This window comes from Canis lupus, chromosome X, assembly GCF_003254725.2.
Source record: "Canis lupus dingo isolate Sandy chromosome X, ASM325472v2, whole genome shotgun sequence".
NCBI lineage: Eukaryota > Metazoa > Chordata > Mammalia > Carnivora > Canidae > Canis > Canis lupus.
In genome coordinates this window covers 73,699,911-73,711,186 of record NC_064281.1, presented here as the reverse complement: position 1 = coordinate 73,711,186, position 11,276 = coordinate 73,699,911, and the positions used below count along the sequence as shown (strand labels likewise).

General features: G+C 39.9%; 1 pseudogene; it reads right to left on the bottom strand.

Annotated features, from left to right (window-relative positions):
• Positions 1-3,304: 3,304 nt before the first annotated feature.
• On the bottom strand, positions 3,305-3,794 carry LOC112649402 (ethylmalonyl-CoA decarboxylase-like; annotated as a pseudogene).
• Positions 3,795-11,276: the final 7,482 nt, after the last annotated feature.

Sequence of the window (11,276 nt, the reverse complement as noted above, 5' to 3'; positions counted from 1 at the left end):
CTGCTTTGTCGAATATTAGTTGACCATAGAGTTCAGTGCCCATTTCTGGGTTCTCTATTCTGTCCCATTGATCTACGTGTCTTTTTATGCCAGAATCACACTGTCTTGATGACCACAGTTTGTAGTACAACCTGAGATCTGGCATTGTGATGCCCCCAGCTATGGTTTTCTTTTTTAAATTTCCCCTGGCTATTCGGGGTCTTTTCTGATTCCACACAAATCTTAAGATAATTTGTTCCAACTCTCTGAAGAAAGTCCATGGTATTTTGATAGGGATTGCATTAAATGTGTAAATTGCCCTGGGTAACACTGACATTTTTGCAATATTAATTCTTCAAATCTACGAACAGGGAATAATATTATATCTCTTTGTGTCTTCCTCAATTTCTTTCAGGAGTGGTCTGTAGTTTTTAGGGTATACATTCTTTACCTCTTTGGTTATGTTTATTCCTAGGTCCCTTATGCTTTTGGGAGCAATTGGAAATGGGATTGACTCCTTAATTTCTCTTTCTTCAGTCTCATTGTTGGTGTATAGAAATGCCACTGATTTCTGGGCATTGATGTTGTATCCTGCCACACTGCCGAATTGCTGTATGAGTTCTAGCAATTTTGGGATGGAGTCTTTTGGGTTTTTTACATACAGTATCATGTCATCGGCGAAGAGGGAGAGTTTGACTTCTTCTTTGCCCATTTGAATGCCTTTCATTTCTTTTTGTTGCCTGATTGCTGAGGCTAGGACTTCTAGTACTATGTTGAATAGTAGTGGAGAGAGTGGAAATCCCTGTTCTGTTCCTGATCTTAGAGGAAAGGCTCTCAGTGTTTCCCCATTGAGAATGTTATTTGCTGTGGGCTTTTCATAGATGGCTTTGAAGATGCTGAGGAATGTTCCCTCTATCTCTTCACTTCGAAGAGTTTTGATCAGGAATGGATGCTGTACTTTGTCAAACTTTTATCTGCATCTATTGGGAACATCATATGGTTCTTGTTTTTTCTCTTGTTGATATAATCTATCACATTGATTGCTTTGTGAGTGTTGAACCAGTCTTGCATCCCGGGGATAAATCCCACTTGGTCATGGTGAATAATATTTTAATGTACTGTTGGATCCTATTGGCTAGTATCTTTTTGAGAATTTTTGCATCTGTGTTCATCAGGGATATTGGTCTATAGTTTTCCTTTTTGGTGGGGTCTTTGTCTGGTTTTGCAATTAAGATGATGCTGACCTCATAGAACAAGTTTGGAAGTATTCCATCCCTTTCTATCTTTCGGAACAGCTTTAGTAGAATTGGTATTGTTTCTTTTTTTAACTTTTGATAGAATTCCCCTGGGAAACCATCTGGCCCTGGACTTTTGTGTCTTGGGAGATTTTTGATGACTGCTTCAATATCCTCCCTGATTATTGGCCTGTTCAGGTTTTCTATTTCTTCCTGTTCCTTTTGGTAGTTTGTGGTATTCCAGAAATGCGTCCATTTCTTCTAGATTGCCTAATTTATTGTCATATAACTTTTCATAATATGTTTTTAAATTCTTTTGTATTTCCTTGGTATTGTTGGTTATCTCTCCTTTTTCATTTGATTTTATTAATTTGAGTCTTTTCTCTTTTGTTTTTAATCCGGCTGGCTTATGGTTTATCTATCTTATTAATTCCTTCAAAGAACCAACTCTTGGTGTTGTTGATCTGTTCTATAGTTCTTCTGGTCTCTATTTCATTGAGTTCTGCTCGAATCTTTACTAACTTTCTTCTTATGCTTGGTGCATGTTTTATTTGCTGTTCTTTCTTCAGTTCCTTTAGGTGCAAGGTTAGCTTTTGTATTTGAGTTTTTTCCAATTTTTTGAGGGATGCTTGTATTGCCGTGTATTTCCCTCTCAGGACTGCTTTTGCTGTATCCCAAAGATTTTGAGTGGTTGTATCTTCATTCTCATTATTTTCCATGACTCTTTTTAATTCTTCTCTAATTTCCTGTTTGACCCTTTCATCTTTTAGCAGGTTGGTCTTTAACCTCCACGTGTTTAATTCTTTCTAAAATTCTTCTTGTGATTGAGTTCAAGTTTCAAAGCATTGTGGTCTGAAAATATGCAGGGGACAATCCCCATCTGTTTTTTTTCCTTCTTTAAAGATTTTATTTTTTATTTATGTTTAAGTGATCTTACACCCATTGTGGGGGTCAAACTCAGCAACCCCATGATCAAGAGTCACATGCCCCAATGACTGGCCCAGCCAGGCGCCCCTCCCTAAATATTCATTACCTCCCTTCTGGTTAGAGCTGAAGAAAATGGTTGATCATACCTCTTTTTTTTAAGATTTTATTTATTCATGAGAGACAGAGAGGGAGAGAGAGGCAGAGACACAGGCAGAGGGAGCAGCAGGCTCCCTGCAGGGAGCCCTATATGGGACTCGATTCCAGAACCCTGGGGTCATGGCCTGGGCTTAAGGTGGTGCTAAACCGCTGAGCCACCCAGGGGTCCCCAATCATACCTCTTCTTATCCTGTTCCTGACTCCTCTCCACTTTTGTTCTGTAGTGCCAATTTCAGTAAGTTATTTTTGTAAATTATTTCCAGGTAAGACAGAAAAAGTAGTATGAAAAGATACCCAGGAATAGGTTTGTGGAAAGGTGTTTCCTTTTAAAAACTGGTCTTTGGTTATAGTGTAAGAATTACTGTGGCAACTGATGATAATTTTTAAGCCAAAAGTGTTGAATTTTTCAGCCAAATGTTTCAGATTACTTGATAATTACCCAAATATATGGAAAACTGGATCAGTAAATCAGCAATTAAAAAAATTATTAAAAATCAAACACTAGTGTAGCCTTCAACGTAATTCTGATTTAATGCCTATCAGTGTCTACCACTGGAGCTTTACTGTAGTACCTGGTATTTTGTCACCCTACTTATTAAATTTTGCTTTCCTTTCCTAGCAATCACCTCTTTGTTTGCAGGTCCACCCCAAACCCTTCCTACAAGATCTTTTTTGATCTGTAAAGCCTCCTCCAAACAGAGCTCTTTGTCTGAAGACACCGATCTTTTCAAAGCTCTAATTACTTCTGGAGGCCCCTTGGTGAACTGCCTTAGCCACGCCTGTGCCTCTTGCAGACAGTCGGCCTTGTCGGAGGAGCGCAGGACCTCTTCCACCATCCCCATGCTCAGGGCTTTCACCGCATTCAGGTGGACGGCTCCACTTAGCACCTTGAGGGCCTGCCTGGCGCCCAGGATCTCCACCAGGTGGGTGGCACTGCCCCAGCTGGGTACTATGCCCTTTTCCTGTGGACTAATCTTGTCTCGCTGTCTGTGGTCATCAGCTTGAAATCACATGCTGTAGTAACCTCTGTTCCTCCACCTAATGCCTGACCTTGAATCAGTGCAACACTTATTAAAGGGAGTCTCATAAATCTTGTTAAGGTGTTTTGCATGAACATACATAAGGCCATTCCATCCTTTGGAGTTGCTAGTGCTTTCACAGCATTCAGATCAGATCCTGAGGAGAAAGTATTTTTTGCCACACAAACAATGAGACCTTTCCCCTCTGTCCAATTTTCCAATTCAATCATTTTTTCCAGAAGTTGTAGCATCATAAAACCTGAGAAAGCATTCATTTTACTTGGGTTGTTCAGGGTAAGAATACCAATGCCACTGTCTTCCTTCTTAAGGTCAACGGATCCACCAGGAAACTGTTGATTTTTTTTAAAAATTCTTCCTTATGGAAGCCATGAGATGTATTATAAAGGGACAACCCCGTTTGATGTAGTAATTTTGCCCTTACAGTCAAAGATGATGTCTTCAGAAGATTTCCTGCCATTTTTATGGACTATAATACTGATCTGGGTCAAGGTGATAAAGAAAACTAATAGCCATCCAAGCAAAGTAGTCAAATGTTGCAATCATGCTCAGCACCTGCAGCACTCCCTGGGCCTCTGTCTTCCCCACAGCCCTGGGACTCGGGCCTCCCTGCGCCCGACAGAGGGCACTGGGTCTCCGCGATGGCAGCCCGCCAGCATCCTGGGGTGGGAGCAGTGCCTGAGGCGGCCACAGCCACACACAGCGACCCCCGCCAGGCCCGCAGGCAGCATGGCCTGCAACACTAGTCGCCTCCCCCACTTCAACCCCCCAAATCCATTCAATCCCCATCTTTTGATATCGCTTGAGACCTGATTTGTGACCCAGTATGTGCTCTATTCTGGAGAAAGTTCCACGTGCACTTGAGAAAAATGTGTATTCAGTTGCATTTGGATGTAAAGTTCTGTAAATATCTGTGAAATCCATCTGGTCCAGTGTATCATTTAAAGCTCTTGTTTCTTTGGAGATGTTGTGCTTAGAAGACCTGTCGATTACAGAAAGCATGTGTTGAAGTCTCCCAGTATAAGTGAAATGAGTGAAATTAAGTATGTCTTTACTTTGGTTATTAATTGATTGATCTACTCAGCAGCTAGCGCATTCGGGGCATAAATATTCATGATTATTAGGTCGTCTAGTTGGATAGATCCTTTAAGTAGGATATAGTGTCCCTCTTCATCTCTTACTACAGGCTTTGGGATAAAGTTTATCTGATATGAAGATGGCTACCCCTGCTTTCTTTTGAGGACCATTTGAATGGTACATGGTTTTCCAACCTTTTATTTTATGGCTGGAGGTGTCCTTACATCTAAAATGAGTCTCTTGCAGACAGCAAATAGATGGGTCTTGGTTTTTTATCCAGTCTGAAACCCTGCATCTTTTGATGGGGTCATGAAGCCCATTCACATTCAGAGTTACTATTGAAAAGCATGAATTTAGTGTCATCATGATACTTATTCAGTCCCTGTTTTTGTGGATTGTTTCTTTCGACTTCCTCTTTCTTTTAGAGTCCCTCTTAATATTTCTTGCAGAGGTGGTTTGGTGGTCACATATTCTTTCAGTTTCTGCCTGTCTTTGAAGCTCTTTATCTCCCCTTCCATTTTGAATGAGAGCCTTGCTGGATAGAGTATTCTTGGCTGCATGTTATTCTCATTTAGGACCCTGAATATATCCTGCCAGCACTTTCTGGTCTGCCAGGTCTCTGTGGAGAGGTCTGCTGTTAACCTAATACTTCGCCCAATATAAGTTAGGGATCTCTTGTCTCATGCTGCTTTAAGGATTTTCTCTTTATCTTTGGAATTTGCAAGTTTCACTATTACATGTCGGGATGTTGAAGGGTTTTTATTGATTTTATAGGGGGATCTGTCTATCTCCTGGATCTGAATGCCTGTTTCCCTCCCCTTATAAGGGAAGTTTTCAGCCATGATTTATTCAAATATGCTTTCTGGTCCTCTGTCCCTTTTGGCGCCCTCTGGAACCCCAATTAAAGGTATATTTTTCCTTCTGAGGCTGTCATTTGTTTCCCTTAACCTTTTCTCATGATCTTTTAATTGTTTTTCTCTTTTTTCCTCAGCTTCTTTCCTTGCTATCACCTTATCCTCTATGTCACTCACTCATTCTTTACCTCATTAACCCTTGTTGTTAGGACCTCCTGTTTGGATTGCATCTCATTTAATTCATTTTTAATTTCAACCTGATTAGATCCAAATTCTGCAGTCATGAAGTCTCTTGAATCCTTTATTCTTTTTTCCAGAGCCACCAGTAGCTTTATAACTGTGCTTTCTGCATTGGCTTTCTGACATCAAATTGTAATCCAAATTCTGTAACTCTGTGGCAGAGAGTACTGTTTCTGACTTTTGTGGTGAGTTCTTTCTAGTCATTTTGCTCAGTGCAGAGTGGCTAAAAACAAGTTGTACTGGAAAATGGAAGAAAAAAAGAAGAAAAACAAAACAAAACAAATCAACAACAACAACAACAAAAAACATTACAAAAAACAAAGAGGGATATCCTCTGGTTCAATTTACTGTAAATCCCTCCACTTCCCCTGGAACTTTCCAGCGCTACTTGGTCAAGAACTTACTCTTACCCTGTCTTTCCAGCTGGTCTTCTGGGGGAGGGGCGTGCTGTGCTGATTCTCAGGTGTGTGCACCTGGGGGAGCTGCCCCGCCCCCTTCCAGGTGCAGGGCTCAGTGGAAGCTGTTTATCCAGTGAAGCCTCTGTTCCCTTGTGGCCCCGCCCTGTCTCAGGCACAGAGTGACAATAAGAGCAACAACAAGAGTGGGGGCAGCCAGCCTTCCAGCCCTGGAGTTATCTCCCTCAGTAACTACCACAGCTCCCAGTCTGCACTGGCCTGGAGGATCCGGGGGTGAGGGGCGCTGATCTGTACAGCTCGGGGTGCCTGGCGGCAGGAGCATCCTCACTGTCCTGTGCCCTTCCCGCCTCTGCCTGTCCCAAGGGGAGCACGGGATCCTGGGCTGTGTCCCCCAGCGCCCTGGGATCTGGGGCCTGTGCTGCTGGAATCGTGCTCCCAGGGCCGTGGCTCTTGAAGGCAGTAGGGTGCAGCCCCCTCCACCGGGAGCCACCACCTGAGCTACAACAGGGGCCCCTCTGGGGGCGTTTCAGCCCTTTACCATGCTGGGCCCATGGTGTGTGGTGTGTTCTCCCCTGGGGTGCACTTCCTCTGTTAGTGACCCCGGAAACCTGGGGGCTCCACTGCCCTTCCTGGGATCCTGCCTGAGTTCCCTGCAAGCGCCTTTCTGTCCAGGAAGATTGGTAAAGTTCCTGCTTCTCCGGGGCTGGGCTTTTCCTGTCCTGGGACCACTCGCCGCCCGGCCTTAGCCTGGCTCCTCGCGGGGGGCCCGCCCCACTGAAGTCTTTTTTTTTAAATTTTTTTATTTATGATAGTCAGAGAGAGAGAGAGGCAGAGACACAGGCAGAGGGAGAAGCAGGCTCCATGCACCGGGCGCCCGACGTGGGATTCGATCCCGGGTCCCCAGGATCACGCCCTGGGCCAAAGGCAAGCGCCAAACTGCTGCGCCACCCAGGGATCCCTGAAGTCTTTTTTTTTTTTTTTTTTTTCTGTCTTCCTACCTTGTTAGAAGCGTGAACTCTTTTCTTTGTAGCATTCCAGCTATTCTCTCTTTAAATCTCAGGCCGGATTATTAGGTTTTCAGGATGATTTGAAAGTTATGTAGTTAAGTTGGTGGGGACAGGTGACTTGGGGACCCTACTCTTCCGCCATCTTGCCCCGTACCCCTATGCTAGAAATTTGAACCATTGCAATTGTTTTTTTATTTCAATTTATGTATACTTAAAATTTTCTATACTGGAACTTACTACTCAAATTATTGAAGTACATATGAATAATTACCAAAATAATTACTTTATTGTCAAATTGCAATTATGTTATTTTTTATTCAGAAAACGATCCAACAATACTCTCAAAGAAAGTTTTATGTACATTTTGTTGGAGGGCATAATTTAAAAATGTTCCTTAGATTGTTACTTTTCTTGGTTTCTTTTTTCAGAAGATTGTCAGCTATTGATAGCATTCATTTTTTGCATCTCTACTTACTCCATCCTGTATTTGCTTTTACATCACTTTTCCTTGACTAGTTTGAAATGCCAATCTGCTGTATTCTCAGATATCTTCCTTTAGACTTCTACTATGGCTTTGACTTATAAAAGATTGACATTTAACTTCCTACACAATATGATTCAAACCAAACCTTCAACACTTATGTACCATAGTGCAGTAAGGAAACATCATCATGTGGTCAAATGTATGTGCTTGTCAAAAAGCAGATGAATTAAAATCACAACCTTGTCATCAGTAGAGTATCTTTGAACAAATTACTGAACTCCACTGGGCCTCAGATATCTTCACTGCGAAAAGAAATAAAAGTTATACCTCACAGGATTGGGGATAAGGAAATATAAGAAAGATGTGAAATTTTAAAAATGTAACAGTTTTTCAATAACTGTTAATTATCTTTTTCTATAGCCTCATACATAACCACTATGTGCCATCCAAATTTTACTATACTTGTTCTTAAATAACATCTCTAAGTATTAGCACATTTAAATGAGTGATATAAAAATCTGAAACATTTAAACTAGTGAATAAAAAGAGAGGAAAAAGCAACTGTAGGATAAATCTGGTAAAGATGTAAGAATCTCCACTTGAAATGTGTGCTTGCAAGATTATAGATCTTTGAAGGTTCTGTCTAAATAACACCACTTTCATAGAGCCTTTTCTGATTCACAAATTAAATGTAGTTTCTCCCTCCTTTCAATTCTACGTAAAACCACATATTTTTCTTTTGACAATTGCCTTGCCTTATTTATTATTGTCAACGTTATTTAAGCATTATCTGTTAGTTAATAATATTCTTTTGTAAAAAATTATTATTGAGGTATAGTTGATGGTTATATTAGTTTAAATTATAAAATGTAGTGATTCAACAATTCTATATACTATGCAATGCTCATCATAAGTGTAGTTAACATTTGAATTTATAATATTCCTAATGTCAGAAACTGTATCATCTGTTTTTGTGTGAATTATAGTGTTCATCACAGTTCCTTTAACCATGTAAACATACATTATGTGATATGGGAATAATGTTTGGGTACTATAAGAATGGAGGAATAGTGATGATTAGAATAGCAAAGGTCTTATATATGAAATATATGACAAAAAAAGTACTGTTCTATGTTGCAAAAAAGAGGCAATAAACATGAGCACAGAATAGGTAAAGATAAATATATATGTTATGCATATCTACAGGACCTAAGAAAATATGTAAACAATATAGAATGAAGAAGTTGACTTACTATGTATGGCTGGGTCAGAAAATAATTGACTAAAGACTAAGAAAAACTGTATTTAAGTAGAAAACATCATATTTAAAATTGATTAATTGCCTAGCTTCAAGGAGGCAGCATCCAATATTACACCATCTTTGAGGATACAGCTATTGATATTAGCACTATAAAAGTTCTCAAATAAATATATTAAGGTAGAAAATGCAATGATCAACTTTGATCATTGACAGTAAAAGTCCATATTGTAATTTCCATGCAGGCTAGCTACATAACAAGATGATGGGAACCCCAAGATTCGGTAAGACAAATTAATGTGTCTTCATCTTAGGAGGAAGGATCCTGAAAAGCTGAAAATACCCTTCAGGGGGTACTGGTACAGATACCAAAAAGAAAGGAATGATTTTTTTTTCTTTCAAGTAGGATGGAATAGTTTGCAGCAGACCAATATCACTGGAAACAATCAGAAAATATGAATTTTTTAAGGCATCAGAAAGCCACACAAAGAATGAGGACAAGAAGGAATAACATTTCAGAAAAGAAAAAATATTTTAGAAGCTAAGGATCTGCAATTGCCTCTTCACTGAGGAAATTAGAAAACTCTGGATATGTCCTGGAATTAAAAATCTGGGTGTAGTTCAGGCAGAGGGCTACTGCTTGGGACAAAGAAACCACCAGACAGTTTGATGGCTGACTGGGGCTGAAGAGACAAAGTTGGAGGATTTACGATTTTAAAAGCACAGACAAGAAATTTGCTATATTATAAATAAACACTGTAGGATACAAAAGAATTAGGCCAGAAGACTATGAAAAATAAAGTGGAAATTCTCTGGTGTTTCACTACCTGGACCTACCAGGATAGAAGCCTTAATACACAAGGAATGAGAATTGATAACCTAGAGCTGTTTTCTCTAATAGTACATGCCATTTGGACATGATGGAAGACTAAGAATCTAGGTTTGGCCCTTAGCAAAGGGCCATTGCTGGAGGATGTTAAAACCTTCAGATATTTTGGCCATCAGTAGACACTTTAGTAGCAAAGTTGGAGATGTGAAATGGTTCAAACAGAGCCATTATTGCCTTGGAGACATCTCCTAAATTCTAAAGCCAACAAGGATGTAATATAACAGAAATCTCTGAAAGTCAGAGTGAAACATTTCACAAATATGTCCTGAGGAGGCAAAGACCTAATAGATTTTCAGAAGGAAGCCCTGGATGATTACATTCACAGAATGGGAAAAACCAGAAGTAGGTAGTGCCTTACCAAAACTGTGATAAAGCTTCAACATAGTTCTGTTCCTGATTTAGTTGAGGTAATAAGTTCCTCTTCTCATATGTATCTAACAGATAAAATGTTAAACATTCTGTGATAAAAGATAACATCATCAGGAATTGATATGGCTTTTTTATATACAATGTGTAAAATCTAATTAAAAATCAATAAAAAAATCAATAGAGATAATTACATATGACCAATAACCAAGGAGAAATAAAATAGGTAACAGAAGCAAATCATAGGTGATTCTGGAATTTTAGGTAGCAGACAAAAATGTCAAATATGATTATTTTTCTTTTAATAATAAATTTATTTTTTATTGGTGTTCAATTTGCCAACATACAGAATAACATTCAGTGCTCACCCCGTCAAGTGCCCCCCTCAGTGCCCGTCACCAATTCACCCCCACCCCCGCCCTCCTCTCCTTCCACCACCCCGAGTTCGTTTCCCAGAGTTAAGAGTCTGTCTCCCTTTCTGATATTTCCTACCCATTTCTTCTCCCTTCCCTTCTATTCCCTTTCACTATTATTTATATTCCCCAAATGAGTGAGACCATATAATGTTTGTCCTTCTCCGATTGACTCATTTCACTCAGCAAAATACCCTCCAGTTCCATCTACATTGAAGCAAATGGTGGGTATTTGTCATTTCTAATGGCTGAGTAATATTCCATTGTATACATAAACCACATCTTCTTTATCCATTCATCTTTTGATGGACACAGAGGCTCCTTCCACAGTTTGGCTATTGTGGACATTGCTGCTAGAAACATCGGGGTGCAGTGTCCCGACGTTTCATTGCATTTGTATCTTTGGGGTAAATGCCCAACAGTGCAATTCCTGGGTCGTAGGGCAGGTCTATTTTTAACTCTTTGAGGAACCTCCACACAGTTTTCCAGAGTGCCTGCACCATTTCACACTCCCACCAACAGTGTAAGAGGGTTCCCCTTTCTCCACATCCTCTCCAACATTTGTTGTTTCCTGCCTTGTTAATTTTCCCCATTCTCACTGGTGTGAGGTGGTATCTCATTGTGGTTTGGATTTGTATTTCCCTGATGGTCAGTGATGCAGAGCATTTTCTCATGTGCGTGTTGGCCATGTCTATGTCTTCCTCTGTGAGATTTCTGTTCATGACTTTTGCCCATTTCATGATTGGATTGTTTGTTTCTTTGGTGTTGAGTTTAATAAGTTCTTTATAGATCTTGGAAACTAGCCCTTTATCTGATATGTCATTTGCAAATATCTTCTCCCATTCTGTAGGTTGTATGATTGATTATTTGATTATACTATATTATTACTATAAACTATTAATATACACACAATATACATACATGCATACATACATACA